We start from the raw sequence: 20,912 nt of genomic DNA on the forward strand, positions 1-20,912 counted from the left end.
TCGCTGGGGGCCATATCTGGAGAATACGGTGGGTGGGGAAGCAATTCGAAGCCCAATTCATGAATTTTTGCCATCGTTCTCAATGACTTGTGGCATGGTGCGTTGTCTTGGTGGAACAACACTTTTTTCATCTTCATATGGGGCCGTTTTGCCGCGATTTCGACCTTCAAACACTCCAATAACGCCATATAATAGTCACTGTTGATGGTTTTTCCCTTCTCAAGATAATCGATAGAAATTATTCCATGCGCATCCCAAAAAACAGAGGCCATTACTTTGCCAGCGGACTTTTGAATCTTTCCAAGCTTCGGAGACGGTTCACCGGTCGCTGTCCACTCAGCCGACTGTCGATTGGACTCAGGAGTGTAGTGATGGAGCCATGTTTCGTCCATTGTCACATATCGACGGAAAATCTCGGATGTATTACGAGTTAACAGCTGCAAACACCGCTCAGAATCATCAACACGTTGTTGTTTTTGGTCAAATGTGAGCTCGCGCGGCATCCATTTTGCACAGAGCTTCCGCATATCCAAATATTGATGAATGATATGACCAACACGTTCCTTTGATATCTCTAAGGCCTCTACTATCTCGATCAACTTCATTTTACGGTCATTCAAAATCATTATGTACATTTTTTTGATGCTTTCGTCGGTAACCACCTCTTTCGGGCGTCCACTGCGTTCACCGTCCTCCGTGCTCATTTCACCACGCTTGAATTTTGCATACCAATCAATTATTGTTGATTTCCCTGGGACAGAGTCCGCGAACTCATTATCAAGCCAAGTTTTTGTTTCCACGGTATTTTTTCCCTTCAGAAAACAGCATTTTATCAAAACACGAAATTCCTTTTTTCCATTTTTTTCACAATAACAAAAGTTGCTTCACAAAAGACACTCTATCGCACAAACTAATTGACTTACAGACGTCAAATTTTGACTCGAATCATTTGAAGGATAGCGACGCCATCTATGTGTCAGACCGGGGACTTATCAGCCAACCTGTTATATATATTTTGCCCGATATCTACTAATATGACCCCAGAAGCCAGAACTTTCAACTTATTTACTCTAAATTTTGCACAAGGAGTGCAATTGATAGTATCGTAAAGTATGCCGAATTTTGTTGAAATCGGTTCAGATTTAGATATAGATCCCATATATATCTCTCGCCCGATATGCACTTATATGGCTCCAGAAGTCAGTGTTTTGTCCTGATTTGCTTTAAATTTTGTAGAGGGAGCAGAATTAACGTTCTTGATATACATGCCAAATTTGGTTGAATCTGTTCAGATTTAGATATAGCTCTCATATATATCTTTCGACCGATTTACCCTCATACGACAACAGAGGTCAAATTTGTAATACGATTTAGCTCTCATATATATGTCTTTCTGATTTCGCCAAATATATACAAGTCGAAAACTTGTAAGAATGACTGAATGATAATACTCATATTCTTCTAATACATATCTATCGACCGAGAAATCATAAATACGCTTTTGCGAAGTTGCCTAAAAATTGCTTTAGATTTCCCATATTTTTATACCCTGCTCCACACTGTGGAACAGGGTATTATAAGTTAGTGCATATGTTTGCAACACCCAGAAGGAGACGAGATAGACACATGGTGTCTTTGGCAAAAATGCTCAGGGTGGGTTCCTGAGTCGATATAGCGATGTCCGTCTGTCCGTCTGTCCGTGAACACATTTTTGTAATCAAAGTCTAGGTCGCAGTTTTAGTCCAATCGACTTCAAACTTGGCACAAGTATGTGTTTTGGCTCAGAATAGATCCCTATTGATTTTGGAAGAAATCGGTTTAGATTTAGATATAGCTTCCATATATATTTTTCGCCCGATATGGACTTATATGGCCCCAGAAGCCAGAGTTTTAACCTAATTTGCTTAAAATTTTGCACAAGAAGAACAATTAGTACTATAGTCAAGTGTGCCAAATTTTATTGAAATCGGTTCAGATTTAGATATAGCTCCCATATATATCTTTCGCCCGATATGGACTAATACGGTCCCAGAAGCCAGAGTTTTACCCCAATTTCGTTGAAATTTTGCACAGGGAGTAGAATTATCATTGTAGCTAAGCGTGCCAAATTTGGTAGAAATCGGTTCAGATTTAGATATAGCTCCCATATATAGCTTTCGCCCGATTTACACTCATATGACCACAGAGGCCAATTTTTTGCTCCGATTTAGTTGAAATTTTGCACAGGGAGTAGAATTAGCATTGTTGCTATGCGTGCCAAATTTGGTTGAAATCGGTTCAGATTTAGATATAGCTCCAATATATAGCTTTCGGCCGATTTCCACTCATATGACCATAGAGGCCAATTTTTTGCTCCGATTTAGTTGAAATTTTGCACAGGGAGTAGAATTATCATTGTAGCTAAGCGTGCCAAATTTGGTAGAAATCGGTTCAGATTTAGATATAGCTCCCATATATAGCTTTCGCCCGATTTACACTCATATGACCACAGAGGCCAATTTTTTGCTCCGATTTAGTTGAAATTTTGCACAGGGAGTAGAATTAGCATTGTTGCTATGCGTGCCAAATTTGGTTGAAATCGGTTCAGATTTAGATATAGCTCCAATATATAGCTTTCGGCCGATTTACACTCATATGACCACAGAGGCCAATTTTTAACTCCGATTTAGTTGAAATTTTGCACAGGGAGTAGAATTAGCATTGTTGCTATGCGTGCTAAATTTGGTTGAAATCGGTTCAGATTTAGATATAGCTTCCATATATATTTTTCGCCCGATATGGACTTATATGGCCCCAGAAGCCAGAGTTTTGGCCCAATTTGGTTGAAATTTTGCACTAGGAGTACAATTAGTAGTATAGTCATGTGTGCCAAATTTGATTGAAATCGGTTCAGATTTAGATATAGCTCCCATATATATGTGTTTCTGATTTCGACAAAAATGGTCAAAATACCAACATTTTCATTGTAAAAATGACTCTAATTTTCCTAAACTTCTAATACAAATATATCGAGCGATAAATCATAAATAAACTTTTGCGAAGTTTCCTTAAAATTGCTTCAGATTTAAATGTTTCCCATATTTTTTTACTAAAATTGTGTTCCACCCTAGTGCATTGGGCAACTTAAATTTTTTGAGTCTATAGATTTTGTAAAAGTCTATTAAATTCTGTCCAAATCGAGTGATATTTAAATGTATGTATTTGGGACAAACCTTTATATATAGCACCCAACACATTTGACGGATGTGATATGGTATCGAAAATTTAGATCTACAAAGTGGTGCAGGGTATAATATAGTCGGCCCAGCCCGACTTTAGACTTTCCTTCTTGTTTTTTACTAAAATTGTGTTCCACCGCAAGGCATTAGCCGACTTAAATTTTAACGCCTATATTCATAACAATTTACTGACCATTCACCATTCTCGCCATACCTATTTGTGGTCCCAAAATACCTCTAGATTTCTAATATCAGGCGAATCGGATTGAAAATGAGTTTTCTAGAAGCCCAAGAAGTAAAATTGTGAGATCTGGCTATGTGGGGGCATGAACCCATGCACCCCATTTTCGACACAACTATTTTCTAAATTTCAGGTAAATCGGGAGATCGGTCTATATGAGTCTATACCAAAACATGGACCGATACACCCCATTTTGTATATAAAGGGTCCCGGGTTCAATCCCAATTTCGACTATACACCAAAAGTTTTTCAGCGGTGGACCATCACCTCTCAGTGACATTTCTGAGTGTTTCAAAGCTTCTCGAAGAGGTTTCACCGAAACGTGGAACGCCATTTGGACTCGTCTATAAAAAAGAGGTCGTCCCTTGTCATTTAGCTAAACTTTTAATCGGGAAGCTCTCAGTGATAAGAGATAGAATTCCTCCACTGGGCTGAATAGCCTAAGTGAACCAGAAATATCTGGCTGCCACTATAACTAACCTAAGCACTTTTCTGACTTTAAAATTTCTTTAGTACGTAATGCCGAACATCCATTCGAAATCTTGCGAAAATATTTGTAAGAAAGGTAAAGACTAAAGTGGTTTGTTTTCTTTAAATAAAGTTAAGTTTTGTGTGCCCAATAATGTAGTGTATAAATATAACTGCTTGACAGTTTGCTTGTGCTTTGACGGCTATAGCGATAATTATCTGTTGACGACAAGAACAGTTACGTGGCCCAGTGGGTAGTGTGTTGGCGTACAAACTCGAATAATCTCTTCTACATTGTTTGTATTGCAGAAATAGGTGCTAAGGACTAAATAAATCTCGTCGAAGTGATAAAGACATGAGCCAGAATTTTCCAAAAAAGTTACTTGTTTAATTTTTTTCACATCCTGTAAATTAGTTTTTTGTATGTAGATTCTTGGTCAGGTTGATATTCTAAGACAATCTAACGATGTCCGTCCCTCTATCTTTTTTAATCACACTACAGCCTTCAATAATGAAGCTATCGTGCTGACATTTTGTACAATTCGTTTTTGTCTTCAGACACGTTTAGCTCGAAGATGGGTTATTCTGTTCGTGTTTTGATATAACACCACAAGAAGAAGATCGCAAGAAATCCTCAATTTTTATTTATAGAAGTATTTTAAGGTCGCAAGGAGCTACTAGTAATTTGACGAAGGCCCTGAAAAAGGATTGCCTTGTTCCAAAGATTTTGTCTTGACAAATAATACATAAATAAATAACAAATAAATTATCTTTTAAATTTCAGTTTTGAATACTTGATAGTACACTGAAAAATATTTACGTGATATTAATGATTACGCGAAATTTACAAAATATTAAGAAAAAAATTCTTTAAAATAATGAAATTTTAATTAAAATAAAGTTTATAATATTTGCTTCAAAATATTTTTTCATTAAATTTAGCACACAAATTCTGTTAATTTGCGTCCCTCCGTTAAAGTAACATGTCTTTGAAGAAAGGCTAATTTTCCTTAAAGAAAAAAACACATTTTTGATTTAAAAAAATATTGAATCTTTAGATTTAAGATAAAAACGCTTCAAATATAGACAAAAACTTATTTTGAGGATTTACCGCCTTTGGTTTAAAGTTTTTTTGGAATTAAGAAAACGTTTTTTTACTGAAGTATCCGTTATAATTTGGATTTTTAAACTGTAATTTGTTTGTACGTGAGTACCTTTATTAATAAACCGCGAAAAGAGAATGAAAATTTGATAAATGAGATCTCTATCCTAATTTTAATTTTATTGGTCCTAGATTTAAAGCCAGATAGGTCGCTAAAAAATTTCTTTATTTTAAAGAAGCCGCATCTTTGGCTCGGAATCAATACCAAAATCCTTAAGAGAAAGTCAAAATCGTTGGATCCAAGCAGGGATCCGGAGCGGTCCATTTTTTCGCTCCGCTCCGCTCCCGCTCCGGAGAAAAAAAAACCGCTCCGCTCCACGCTCCGCTCCGAGAAAAAAAAATCGCTCCGCTCCGCTCCACGCTCCGCTCCGCTCCTCTTCGAGAAAATTATAGTACAAACATTGTATTATTTGTTCAATTGAGTTTTATTTTATTTAGAAAAATCGGGCGGTACATATATGGGAGCTATAGCTAAATCTGAACCGATTTCGATGATTTTTTGCACATATAGTTAGTGCTATAGAAGATTACATTTCGCCAACTTTGAGTAAGATCGGTTGATAAATAAGGGTTTTATTACCTAATTTGGCAAAATCGGGCGATACATATATATGGGACCTATATCTAAATCTTAACCGATTTCGATGAAATTTTCAGATTTAAAGGGTGATACAGAAGATTATTTTGTGCTAAATTTGACGACGATCGGTTAGTAAAAAAGTGCAACGTGACCCCATTTGTCGAAATCGGACAATACATATATATGGGAGCTATATCTAAATTTGATCCGATTTCTTCCAAATTCAATAATATTCGTCCTTGTGCCCAAAAAAACTCCCTGTACCAAATTTCATCAAAATCGGTTAATAATTGCGACCGAAATCCTGTGAACAACAAATACATGGACAGACGGAGGGATGGACAAACGGACACCAAGCGCTAGATCGACTCAGGAGGTGATTCTTAGTCGATCGGTATATATTTTATGGGGTCTAAAATCAATATTTCTTGTAGGCACATTTTTTGGCAGATCAAACTTATGATACCCTAACCACTATGTGGTTTAGGGTATAATGACTTTAAAACAATGTGTTGAAACATTTTATTAATTTTGAAGATTTTTTCAGAAATATTAAATCCATTTTGACTTCATTAAAACGAAATTTGCATTCATGTTAGGATACACATTTTTATGTCGAATCATTTAGCTATAAGGATAAACAGACTTCATTGAAAAGTTTAGAGACTTTTAGACAAGGAAAAACTTTTTTTCAGAGAAATACGTCTTCTATTCTAAGCAAAATTCGTATTTGAAGCATGTGAAGTATTTGGCCTCCCGACAATATTCTTTGCGGTGCACCATCTACTATTTAATATGTGATAGAAACCAAATTTATGAAAATGGACCAAATTCTGTTTGGTCTGACCATCGGACTAAATTTAAAAATTAGAAATCTTTTGGACCAATTTTGGTCCGATCGGACCAAAACGGCAACGCTGATTGGAATTGAAAGTCTATACACAGAGTATAAGTAACTACTCTCCGAAAGTTTTTTTTTTGTTTTGCAACAGACGTAGAGAAGAGGTTTTGTTATAAAGGGTGATTTGTTAAGAGCTTGATAACTTTTTTTTAAAAAAAAACGCATAAAATTTGCAAAATCTCATCGGTTCTTTATTTGAAACGTTAGATTGGTCCATGACATTTACTATTTGAAGATAATTTCATTTAAATGTTGACCGCGGCTGCGTCTTAGGTGGTCCATTCGGAAAGTCCAATTTTGGGCAACTTTTTCGAGCATTTCGGCCGGAATAGCCCGAATTTCTTCGGAAATGTTGTCTTCCAAAGCTGGAATAGTTGCTGGCTTATTTCTGTAGACTTTAGACTTGACGTAGCCCCACAAAAAATAGTCTAAAGGCGTCAAATCGCATGATCTTGGTGGCCAACTTACCGGTCCATTTCTTGAGATGAATTGTTCTCCGAAGTTTTCCCTCAAAATGGCCATAGAATCGCGAGCTGTGTGGCATGTAGCGCCATCTTGTTGAAACCACATGTCAACCAAGTTCAGTTCTTCCATTTTTGGCAACAAAAAGTTTGTTAGCATCGAACGATAGCGATCGCCATTCACCGTAACGTTGCGTCCAACAGCATCTTTGAAAAAATACGGTCCAATGATTCCACCAGCGTACAAACCACACCAAACAGTGCATTTTTCGGGATGCATGGGCAGTTCTTGAACGGCTTCTGGTTGCTCTTCACTCCAAATGCGGCAATTTTGCTTATTTACGTAGCCATTCAACCAGAAATGAGCCTCATCGCTGAACAAAATTTGTCGATAAAAAAGCGGATTTTCTGCCAACTTTTCTAGGGCCCATTCACTGAAAATTCGACGTTGTGGCAGATCGTTCGGCTATTCATGATGAAATGTCAAAGCATACTGAGCATCTTTCTCTTTGACACCATGTCTGAAATCCCACGTGATCTGTCAAATACTAATGCATGAAAATCCTAACCTCAAAAGAATCACCCTTTATTTGTAATGTGTGTGTGTATGTTTATGTTTGCAACAACCTCCATCGACATCAGTCCGTGGTATACCTACGAATATTCTTACTCAGATCTAGTGTTACCTAATTTCGCTTTTTTCCCCTTTATTGTATAATAAATGTATGCGCACATTTTTCATCCAAAATTGAAACTATCCATAATTTTAATTAAATTTTCGAGACCTTACCTCAAAAATTGACCTTACCTCAAAAATTTTATCTTTCATGTTATGATACACATTTTGAAGTAAAATCACTTAATTATAAGGACAGTACAACTTCATTCAAAAGTTTATTGCCTTTTGGACAAGAAAAAAATTTATTTTAGAGAAATGCGTCTTCCATGTTAAGCAAAATTTACATTCTTATTCTAAGGACATGGAATCTTTGACTTCACAACAATATTTGTTTCAGTGTAGAAAACTAAAAAATTAAATATAAATAAGATCGTTTAATTGCATTTATTTGACGTTCATTACAACCATCTTTGTAGTAATACGGGATGAAATTGATCGAAAGTACTGTTGTTACTTTTACAACACATACTAGAGATATATTTTGACATTTGCCGTTTTTGAAAACAATTACTAAAAACCACGTTGTGTTTTCCCCAATGTACGTACGTACAAAAATACATATCGTACATTTTAAACGTTTGCTCACACTACGCTAAGTACTAGCTAAATTTGAAATTACCTACACAGTGTAATTTCAAAGTTACACATTTCATTCAAGTAATATTTTATTCGGAGCGGAGCGGTTTTTCATTTGGAAACCGCTCCGCTCCCGCTCCGCTCCGGATTTTAGAAATGCCGCTCCCGCTCCGGCTAAAAAAGGGCTCCGGATCCCTGGATCCAAGTAAACTTTTTTGAGTGTAGGAGAAAAATGTGATTTTTTTAGTTTTAAATATTTTTTCTTCATATGCTATCGACCATACACCCAGTTTCGACCATACAGTAAACTTTTTTTGAGTGTAGGAGAAAAATGTGATTTTTTTAGTTTTAAATGTTTTTTCTTCATATGCTATCAGATCCTTTTAACGACATCATACACTGAAAGAAGAGTTTTTTTTTTCTGTGGAACAAAACTTTAGACCAACAAAGATTTCTTTTGACCCTAAAAAATTTTATAGAAACAAAAAATACAAATGTTTAGAATAAATCGTTGAATCGTTTATCATAAAACAAAATAATTTATAATAAAAGAAAATTTCGGTTGCCTAAAATTTCGTTCCGGAGGAAAGTATTTTTCTTCCGATGTAGATTTCCAAATTCCGACACGACTTCAATTGGAAATTATGCTATGTTTCAACTAAAAAACTACAAAAGGCTGCCAATGTGATCAATTAAAATACTACTAAAATATATAAATTACTTTTGGGGCACACAAATTAAACATCAAAGTTAACCGAGTATTCGTCAATAATTATTTTATTTTATTATTTCAATTTAAAAAATGAAATTTGAAAATATTGGAATGAGAATATTTATTGTAAACAAAATAATTAGTTTATTGATTAAAATATTTAGTGAAACTATTAAAAAAATATATAATCTTAAAAAACATTTCTTAATGAAATATGTCAATTTCATATCAACACTTTAATAAAACATAATTGCTACCTAGTATATATTTGTTAGAAAATTGCTCCTATAATATATATAATTTATTCCATACGCTTGACTTGTTTTTTCCGTTATAAAACCAATCATTAAATTCGAGGTTCGAATTTGTTCAGTTTTATTGAAACAAAATTCAACAAACCACTATTATATATGCAAAAACTCCCATTTAAATACTACAATATCATTTACACAATTTGTTTATTTGTTTATCATACAGTTTCGCATGTTATGCCGCAGAGACGAGCTAATAAAAACGGCTTCCGGTATTTAATTTTAAAAATATTTTGCTAACATGATAGCGGTGATGCGTCCAAATTATAGCTTTTGAATTAAACAATATTGTATACTCGCTATACATTAGTTCATAATGAATTGTATTAATTATTAAATTTGAATATTTCAAAACTAAACAGAGCTAACGATAATTCAATTGGTAACAAGTGAGAAATAGCTACAAAAAAATTAATTTCTTTTCTGAGAAACGAAATTTTAGACCAACGAAGTTTTCTTTTGTTATTAAAGTTCCTTCTTCCAGGTTAAACCTTTGCAGAGACAAATTTACCAATAAAAGAAAACTTCATTGGTCTAAAATTTCGTTCCGGAGGAAAGAATTATTTGTTTGTGAGCACTTTTAGACGTAACTGTGATAAAGTTGAAAAACAGTATATGTCACATAATGTATAAAAAATCGTAAACCATAATTATCCACAGATTATACGCTCATAAATCTTATTAAAAGTGTTGTAATTTTTTACCAGTATGTTGTCTACGCAAAAACAAAACGAAATTTCATACCAACAAACATAGTTGGTAAATTTTTTTCGCTGTAAAAATTTTTTTGGTAGTTTAGAAGATATTTTTTTTAATATATGTTGATGTCTCTTACAGGATGTAAAAACAATATAATAAATGCGAGGGTTGTCTTTTATATTTCGGGATTAGAAAATAGACACAAATATTAATCATAGCAAATCGTTTTATAGCTCAACATTTTTTCAGGTTAATTTCAAAATTGTTTTTTTTTTGTTAGAGGGCATATACTAACATTTTGCTCCTCCAAGAGGTTCCGCAAGACAAATACTTATTTCAACCGTCGAACTTAATATATAATAGCGGATTATTTCATCGTAATAGGTACCTTCTACGAATTTCACGTGTGGTGGAAAATTAAACCACCATGCAGCGAAATTCAAAGTCATCCACTGGGCCTGAAGTTAGCAACCCAGTGGATGACTTTGAATTTCGCTGCATGGTGGTTTAATTTTCCACCACACGTGAAATTCGTAATAGGTACCTATTACGATGAAACAATCTATTGCTATTATAAAACACGTCCCTTCAGTTCGACGGCGATCACCGGATGGACTGCCATCCTCTAAACGGGGTCAAAGATCGTTTGCCTCAGTTGCTAAAGACAGTCTTGTGATGGCTATCATTAATAAAGGAACATTGGACGGTATGGTTCCAAAGCAAAAATGGGGGGAAATTGAGAACGCGATGTCTGGTGTCTACTCAGAAGTGCGAAAAAAAAGTTTCCTGGACCAAGTCCTCGACGGCAAGATGCTGGATGGTATCAAGGACGATATAAGTTAATAGCATTTGCGGACCAGAGGTCTATGGATTGTTTTAAAGCTAGTTGATGTTAATTGGAGAAGTTTGGGAAGGAGCCGCTTTGGAGTTAGTCGATAGAAAAGACATACCGGCTAAACCTAGAGCACATACAAATTGGATTGGAAGGTTGGTCGTTTGGATGAGGTGGATGGACCAAGACGACATGCGGTGTTTATATTGAACATTGAGTCACCGCCACATCTAGCCCAGACCCAAGGACGTGTAATTTATGGCTTTCATCAAGGCCGTATTCAGGGGGGGGATGAGGGGGATCAAACCCCCCCCGAAATGAATGAATATTTTTATATAAATAAATATATATTTTTAGCTGCATAGAAAAATCTTATCGAAGATGTTGAAGAAAAGCTGGAGGTTTTATTTTGAAAAACGCTTACCTATAAAACTTGCAGAAATCATAGAATACTAGTTGAAAGTCCGTCAAACGACGGTCGAAAAAATAAATTGTTTTTGTTCTCGCACCACAAATTTCATTTTTGCAAAATGTCTTTCTGCTTTTTATTTGTGTTTGTTGTTATTTTTGTGAACATGACTCGCTTTGTTTGGCCATAGCAACAACAACGAAACAGCCAAACACACATGTGTAAATGAAATGGCGCAAAACCTGTGAAAAGAACCTGCCTAATTCAGCGATGGAAGCACTTGGAGAGTACAATAAAGAGATATTTCCAAACGTGCATATTCTTTTAAAAATTTTGGTCACTTTGCCAGTTACTCAGGGATGGAAAATACAATTTTTAAGAAAGTACAAAAAAGGTATTTTTTGAGCGGAAAGGTACTTTTTACTAAATTTCAACAAAAATTTCACTGGAAGATTATTGTCAAGAGACTGAATTTTAAATAAAATAAAATTTTGACAAAATTTTCTATATAAATAAAATTTTGCAAACATTTTCTATAGAAATGAAAATTTGCAAAAAAATTCTACAGAAAAAAAATTTGCAAAACTTTTTCTATAGAAATAAAATTTTGCAAAAATTTCCTATAGAAATAAAATTTTTACAAAATTTTCAATTGAAATAAAATTTTGACAAAATTTTCTATAAAAATAAAATTTTGCAAAAATTCTATATAGAAATAAAATTTTGACAACATTTTCTACCGAAATAAAAAATCGATAATATAGAATCGCATTCTTTTTTCGACTAAAACATTCTTGAAGTTCAATAAAATCCTGTTTTTGACTATGTCTTTTACAAAATCGATATTTTCTTCCCACATGAACATGTCTGTTTTGCCATATTTGTAAAAGACTATTAGCAAATAATGTTGATAAAGACTTTCTCAAAATATTAAAATATTTTGTCAATGCTATTGTACCATAAATCTGATATCGACTCAAAAATGTCTACACAAAAGGTACTAAATCATTCGCGGGGGCACTACGGTACTGACCGGGGTGAAAAAGTATTGAAAAAAGTACTATAGTAATGCATTTTCCATCCCTGCAGTTACTACGTACTCATCCGAACTTTCATTTTCAACAATGAAGAGATTAAAGACGTATCTTAGAAATTCGACTAGCGAGAGTATATTCAATGGATTGGCACTAATGTGCCGACTGAAGAAGTAATTGATTTATTTGCTGCCCAAAAAGCCCGTCGGCTCAATTTAATATTATAAAAATATTGTATACATACCTGTGCATAAATAAAATTTTCTACACATGAGATTATATGAATATTTTTTTTTTTAAGTTGAACCCCCCCCCGAATTAAAATCCTGGTTACGGCCTTGGCTTTCATGATATCCATATGAAGGTATACAAAAGTGACCAGCCAAAGGATTCCGAAACGAGCAAGCCTCCGGTAGAGTCAGAAGAAGAAAAATCTTGCGAAGCCGAAAGAGACATAAAAACTGCAGACATTGACGAGCATCGTATGCGGGAAGTCCCTACAGGCTCAAACCTCACCAAAGCTGAACCGCGGGTTGTTGCGAGAGTCACCGAGATCTGTGAAGAGGAAGCTCTTGATGACTCAATTGAAGCGGCTGATGTGACGGTGGTTGAAAATTTGGATCTTCACCATTGTAAGGCCGCTTGTGCTGTCTTAAAAGTTCTCCTGATGAAAGGAGATAATGAAAGCTTTTTCATTGTAAAAAAATTGCGGATGCGTCTTGAACACCTGTCCCTATATAAAGGATGCCAGATTTTGAAATTGGGGGGTTAGTGTTTTTAGTTTGATTAAAAAATTGATTGTAATAATTTTTTAGTTAAATATAAAAAATTCGGTCACCTTGTTTTAATTGACTTAGTCTTCCGAGTTTGATTAAAAATGTTAATTGTATCAATTATTTTTTTAATTATAAATTTTCAAATTTTCAATCATTGACTTAATTAACTTCCCAGCAAAAAAGCGTTGCCAAAAAAGTATTGAAAATGTTATATTTGGATCCGGAAGTGGTGCAAAATTGGCGCAGAAGCGATGAATTTTACATGGGCTTATCATGGGACGGATGTCCACCATTTCAATAGCCGTTGCACTGAATTTGCATCACTTCTTAAGGTGTGAGGCGAATTCAGCGTTTTGGATGTGAATTTTGTGATATTTTGACAAATAAATAATTTTAAAATTTTTTTTTGATTTTTAATGCAGTTTAGCGCTTGTCTGGAACGTTTGTTCTCAAATATTTTCAAAAATTAGCAAAAGTTGTGCTTTTAGAAGAACTCCCTATTTCTTTTTTGCTGGGTTAATGTTTCTTTATTAGAAAGTTCATTGTTTCAATTAATTTATTAATGTGTCAATCAATTTTTAATTGGAAATATTTTGGTGATATTTTTTCTGTGTACCTACAAGTTGGGAGCCACCGTGGTGCAATGGTTAGCATGCCCGCCTTGCATACACAAGGTCGTGGGTTCGATTCCTGCTACGACCGAACACCAAAAAGTTTTTTCAGCGGTGGATTATCCCACCTCAGTAATGCTGGTGACATTTCTGAGGGTTTCAAAGCTTCTCTAAGTGGTTTCACTGGAATGTGGAACGCCGTTCGGACTCGGCTATAAAAAGGAGGTCCCTTGTCATTGAGTTTAACATGGAATCGGGCAGCTCTCAGTGATAAGAGAGAAGTTCACCACTGTGGTATCACAATGGACTGAATAGTCTAAGTGAGCCCGATACATCGGGCTGCCACATAACCTAACCTAACCTAACCTACAAGTGGTCCAATAGGATCTGTGTATCTACAAGTGGTCCAATATGATCCATTTGCAATACCAACCGGACAATTTCAAGTCGACAGCTTTGTTAGCGTGATTTCCACAGACGGACGGACATCTCTAGATCTACTCAGAATTTCACCATGACCCAAAATATATATACTTTATAGGGTCTGAGACCAATATTTCGATCTGTTACAAACGGAATGACAACGTTGATTTAGGTACACTGAAAAACAACCATGCCCGGTTCCAATGATTTTTTCTCTAAACAAATGATTTTATACCCTCCACCATAGGATGGGAGTATATTAACTTTGTCATTCCGTTTGTAACACATCGAAATATTGCTCTAAGAGCCCATAAAGTATATATATTCTGGGTCGTGGTGAAATTCTGAATCGATCTGAGCATGTCCGTCCGTCTGTTGAAATCACGCTAACTTCCGAACGAAACAAGCTATCGACTTGAAACTTGGCACAAGTAGTTGTTATTGATGTAGGTCGAATAGCATTGCAAATGGGCCATATCGGTCCACTTTTACATATAGCCCCCATATAAACGGACCCCCAAATTTGGGTTGCCGATCCTCTAAGAGAAGCATATTTCATCCGATCCGGCTGAAATTTTGTACACGGTATTAGTATTTGGCCTCTAACAACCATGCAAAAATTCGTCCACATCGGTCCATAATTATATATAGCCCCCATATAAACCGATCCAAATTTCAACCGATCTGGTTGAAATTTGGTACGTGGTGGTAGTATATGATATTTAACAACCATGCCAAAAGTGGTCCATATCAGTCCATAATCATATATAGCCCCCATATAAACCGGTCCCGAGATTTGGTTTTGGAGCCACTTGGAGGAGCAAATTTCATCCGAGTCAGTTGAAATTTGGTACATTGTTCTATTTAGTATATGGCCGTTAACAACCATGCCTAACTAGGTCCATATCGGTCTATAGTTATATATAGCCCTCAGATAAATAGATCCCTAATCACACACAAATTGGTGCATATCAAGTTCATAATTGTATATAGCTCACATATAAGCGACCCCCATATTTCAATTGTGGCTCTCTACGTACCGAGCAAAATTCCATATCGATTCGTAATTATTTGTAGACCTACCTATACGTAACTTTTTTGTCTAATATATACCACGTATGGACAACTCACAATTTAGAAAACGATGTTAAGAAGTTTTAAGACACAATTAATTCGATTGTGGATGACAGTCTTTCGTAGAAGTTTCTACGCAATCCATGGTGGAGGGTACATAAGATTCGGCTTGGCCGAACTTACGGCCGTATGTACTTGTTGGTATTAATTCCGAGCCAAAGAAGGGGAGATTTGAAGTAAGCATAAAGACACAATTCTCTTTTAAATTTGAGTTTTGCGTACCTGATACTAGGATCCAAATTTGAATATAATACTTTTTTAGCTTTTTTTCTTCAGGTGCTATGTAAGTCCTTTAAAAACGGTTGAACGAAATCTTCAATTTCCAAATTCAGACTCGAATTCAAGTAGAAATTATGCTATGATTGAAATAAAAATCGTCTTTAAAATAAAGCGTTGAAAACCATCTCCTATTTATACACGTTTTTTCCTTTGTTGTCAAGATGAAAAAAGTCGAAAAGTCAAGACGATTTGGTTAATTGTGAAGAATTTGTCACAATTATCCTTTACTAACAAGTTGGCCTTAGTCAAATTAATTTTTCTTTTATTTTTAGAGACCTATTTTAAAGTCGAATCACTTAATTATAAGGACAAAACGACTTTATTTAAAACTCGATCTCTTTTGGACATGGAAACTCAATTTTATATCACAGAAACGCATCTTCTATGCTAATCCAAAAACCCATTCGTATTTTAAGGACACAAAATCTTTGGCCTCACAACAATATTTTTTTCAGCGTAGTTTCTTTCGAAAACCTAAACAAATATCTTATCGCAACCCACTTCGCTAGAGTTTATTCCTCAATAGAGGAGTATTGAAATTGAATCGGGGCTATGGCCGATAAAATAATCGACTCCATTCAACATACAGAGCGAACGTAAATCAAATCATAAGCACAACCAATTGCCCTATCTTTTCTAAAACAAAAACAGCAGGGCTGAAATTGAAAAACGAAAAATTAAAATCAAAGAGCTTGGAGAAATTGATAAGAACGTAGTTTTTTTCTCTAGCGTTCATTATTCTCTGTGTCATTATGGAAAAGATTGCATGGGTATAGTATCGTAACAACAAACAAAGGCCAACAAAGACCATGTAAAACTATTAAATGAAGACAGCAAACGGCACTTCATCTATGAATCAAGTCTTCTTATCTTACTGGGTTGCCATAAATTGGGGGCACACTTCAAATGCAAAAGTGTAATTGTTTTAATGTAATAAAACTATGATTCCAATTGAAGATATCATGAGAATTCATATCATCGTAAATCTTTATGTACATTTTGTGAGAAAGTACATTACCATGAGGAATAGTTTGTGAGAAGGAAAAGATAATTAACAGGTTGGCTGATAAGTCGTCTGACACATAGATGGCGTCGCTACTATTAAATGCATATTATTTTTATATAGTACCAACCTTCAACTGATTCGTGTCAAAATTTGACGTCTGTAAGTCAATTAGTTTGCGAGATAGAGCGTCTTTTGTGAAGCAACGTTTGTTATTGTGAAAAAAATGGAAAAAAGGAATTTCATGTTTTGATAAAATACTGTTTTCTGAAGGGGAAAAATACGGTGGAAGCAAAAACTTGGCTTGATAATGAGTTTCCGGACTCTGCCCCAGGGAAATCAACAATAATTGATTGATATGCAAAATTCAAGCGTGGTGAAATGAGCACGGAGGACGGTGAACGCAGTGGACGCCCGAAAGAGGTGGTTACCGACGAAAACATCAAAAAAATCCACAAAATGATTTTGAATGACCGTAAAATGAAGTTGATCGAGATAGCAGAGGCCTTAAAGATATCAAAGGAACGTGTTGGTCATCAATATTTGGATATGCGGAAGCTCTGTGCAAAATGGATGCCGCGCGAGCTCACATTTGACCAAAAACAACAACGTGTTGATGATTCTGAGCGGTGTTTGCAGCTGTTAACTCGTAATAGACCCGACTTTTTCCGTCGATATGTGACAATGGATGAAACACGGCTCCATCACTACACTCCTGAGTCCACTCGACTGTAAGTAACGGGGGTATAATATATAAAATATATAAAAAGAAAACAGTGTTATGTGACTACTGAACTATATCGTGTGCAAATTGAACTAAATTGTACTGCACTTTTTGAGTTTGCTAACATTAAATATTCTTTACGAAATTATATTTTTTTCTCATAAAAGCAAAAATTACTGAAAGTAATTAAAGCATGTATATACGGCCGAAAGTTGGGCCAGTCCGAATCTCACTCCTCAATTTTAGATATTTTTTTAGTTTTATATCCGCTTATAAGTCATTGATAACAATGGCAAAAATTCATGAATTGGGCTTCGAATTGCTTTCCCACCCACCGTATTCTCCAGATCTGGCCCCCAGCGACTTTTTCTTGTGCTCAGACCTCAAAAGGATGCTCGCAGGGAAAAAAATTGGCTGCAATGAAGAGGTGATCGCCGAAACTGAGGCCTATTTTGAGGCAAAACCGAAGGAGTACTACCAAAATGGTATCAAACAATTGGAAGGTCCTTATAATCGTTGTATCGCCCTTGAAGGGAACTATGTTGGATAATAAAAACGAATTTTGACAAAAAAATGTGTTTTTCTTTGTTAGACCGGGGACTTATCAGCCAACCTGTTATATCACGTATGTTATTGTACTTACAATTTGCTATTAATGTGAAAAATACATTCCGGAAAAAAATGTATGCATTAGGTTTAATGGGAACTAGGACTCTTGTCAATAGATGTCGTTAGAATAGACTATTAGATATTGTACAAAAGAAGATTTCCACAAAGATTTCATATCTCTATAGGAATGCTTAGCATAGAAAACAAATTTCTCAGAAAAGAGTTGTTTTACTTGATCGAAAGTCGACGAACTTCTTCCTGAAGACATTTAATATTAATCTTTAATCCTTTTTCTTTAGAAAGGTTATCTTTAAATAAAAGAAAAGAAACAGAATTCTTATGATTTTTTGTAAGTTGACTATAAAGTTAAAAAGTATTCGAAAGTATATTAAAAAAAATTTGTCTTAAAGACAGTCTTATTTTATTTTAATTCATGGTCATTATTATGCTTTAAGTTGGTTACTATGTTCGGTCTTCGCGATTACTTTTCCTTAAATAATCAAAAAACCAACATATTCCTGTAAAGTCTTACCGAAATCTACACGCAAAAAAATAATTCTTTCCTCCCAAACGAAATTTTGGACAAACAAAGTTCGTTTCTCATTTGTCATCGCTGTAAGGAAGTGTATTTGGAAGAAAAGTATATACTTTTTGTGATAAACGTTTATTCTTTTCCAGGATGTAAAAACAATTTCATAAAGACAAACTCGAAAACAAACATTGTTTTCTTGTTAATTGCATTTTCCCTCACATCTTTCTCACCTCCACGAGGTTTTTTAGTTCTTAAGACCTTTTCCTGTAATACCAACAATGTAGAAGAAATTATACGATTTTATAAATTTTTAAAATTTTTTTACCTTTCGCCTGGACGGAGAATCGAACCGCGGACCATGCACTTTGTAAGCCAACACACTAACCAGTGAGCTATGTACCCGTTATGGTCATCAATAGATAAATATCCATATAAGTTATATTTATATAGCATAGCTTGCGGCGCCCACGAACCAAATAAACAAAGTTTATTTAACAGAAACAAACAGAAAGCATGCCAAGGGTCGCGGGTTCGATCCCTGCTTCGACCAAAGTTTTTTTTTTTGTTTTTTTTTTTTACATATATTCCAGATATGTTCGGAAAATTCCGAAAAAATGTTCAACATTACATTGTAGTATATTAAATTTTGAACTGTAAAATGTGTCTTATTAAAGACCTAAAGTCAGAAAAGAACAGTGTTTGATATAAACGGACGGAATGGACGCAAGCTATGCTATATTAATATAATTTATATGGATATTTATCTATTGATGACAATAACAGCTACGTAGCTCAGTGAATAAGTGTGCTGGCTTACAAATTGCAAGCTCCGAGGTTCGATTCTCCGTGCAGACGAAATGTACAATTTAAAAAAAAATTATAAAATCGAATAATTTCTTCTACATTGTTTCTATTACAGAAAAAGGTGCTAAGAACTAAAAAACCTCGTGGAAGTGAGGAAGATGTGAGGAAAATGCAATTAACCAGAAAAGATTGTTTTTTGAGTTAGTCTTTATGAAATTGTTTTTAAATCCTGGAAAAGAATAAACGTTTATCACAAAAAGTATTTTCTTTTCTCCCAAAGAAACTTCCTTATAGCGAAAAGCAAATCAGAAACGAACTTTGTTTGTCTAAAACAATTATTTTTTTGCGTGAAGATGTCCCAGATTCCTATTTCTCATAAAATTTGTATTTCCCTTGAAATTAGTAAATTATACCACAAATAACCCCATCGTGAACTTCGTATGGTTGTCAAGGGGAGGTATCCTACTCCTCATCATACCGGAAAACTAAGCATCATATTTGAACAACATACAAAGAATCTATGTTTTCCGTCCAATAAATCGGAAAAAGTGAAAGTACTTAAAAAAATGACCATATTAACATTTGTTGGACACGGAGAACATGCCTTTCCCGAACATATGCCGGAAAATGAAACACCCTCTACGTTGCCTGTCCATGACATTGAAATTTAAGTTTTTTACTTCAAAAAGTCTGGCAGAAGCCTGTGCAAAAATAAAATTATGTACCGAGTTCCCATTTATGGACAACCCTCTACTTTCAATTTTCAAAAAATCGAGCAAAAGGGAAACCTCTACCCTCCTTCGCTTCACCCCGACCAGATATCGAAAAATAACAAACTACCCAATGGTCCCTAAAAATTCCAAGTAAATCGAAAGTTTATTTCACTATTCCCCTTCCCCTTCAACCAGATATCGAAAAATAATTCACCCTGTATTAATTTAATCACCTTCTCCCACGTTGCCTCTAAGTTTTAAGTAAATCAAAGAAGGTTAAATTTTGTTCTATTGGTTTAAAGCCACATTAAATTCCCCGATAAAATATCGACAAATATAGAAGTGGAGCGCATCCTTAACCTTACCTAAAAATTTCAAGAAAATCTACAAATTTTCTTCAAGTTTCAAAATGTGGAAAATGGAAGAACTGAACTTGGTTGACATGTGGTTTCAACAAGATGGCCCTACATGCCACACAGCTCGCGAATCTATAGCCATTTTGAGGGAAAACTTCGGAGAACAATTCATCTCAAGAAATGGACCGGTAAGTTGGCCACCAAGATCATGCGATTTGACGCCTTTAGACTATTTTTTGTGGGGCTACGTCAAGTCTAAAGTCTACAGAAATAAGCCAGCAACTATTCCAGCTTTGGAAGACAACATTTCCGAAGAAATTCGGGCTATTCCGGCCGAAATGCTCGAAAAAGTTGCCCAAAATTGGACTTTCCGAATGGACCACCTAAGACGCAGCCGCGGTCAACATTTAAATGAAATTATCTTCAAAAAGTAAATGTCATGGACCAATCTAACGTTTCAAATAAAGAACCGATGAGATTTTGCAAATTTTATGCGTTTTTTTTTTTTTTTAAAGTTATCAAGCTCTTAACAAATCACCCTTTATTAATAAAACATGTCTTTTATTGAAGATAAAATTGCTTATAGAAATAAATAAAATTGTATTTAAAAACGAAGGTAAGCAGTTCTAATTATGAAGTAAAAGTTTTACCACAAATGTGTAAGA

The 20,912-nt window shown here is 34.9% G+C and overlaps 1 protein-coding gene across 5 annotated transcripts in view; it reads right to left on the reverse strand.

Annotated features, from left to right (window-relative positions):
• LOC142221720 (uncharacterized) overlaps positions 1–20,912 on the reverse strand; it is a 121,240-nt gene that overhangs the window by 57,238 nt on the left and 43,090 nt on the right. The window contains exon 1 of one of the 5 annotated variants that reach the window (XM_075291503.1): positions 17,877–17,924. The exons of the other annotated variants lie outside the window; for them this stretch is intronic. The gene's annotated coding sequence lies outside the window, so the exon portion shown is untranslated. Of the gene's footprint in view, positions 1–17,876; positions 17,925–20,912 lie in introns of those variants that run through there. 5 annotated transcript variants of the gene reach the window in all.

The sequence above is a fragment of the Haematobia irritans genome, chromosome 1, assembly GCF_050003625.1.
Source record: "Haematobia irritans isolate KBUSLIRL chromosome 1, ASM5000362v1, whole genome shotgun sequence".
NCBI classification, from domain to species: Eukaryota; Metazoa; Arthropoda; class Insecta; order Diptera; family Muscidae; genus Haematobia; species Haematobia irritans.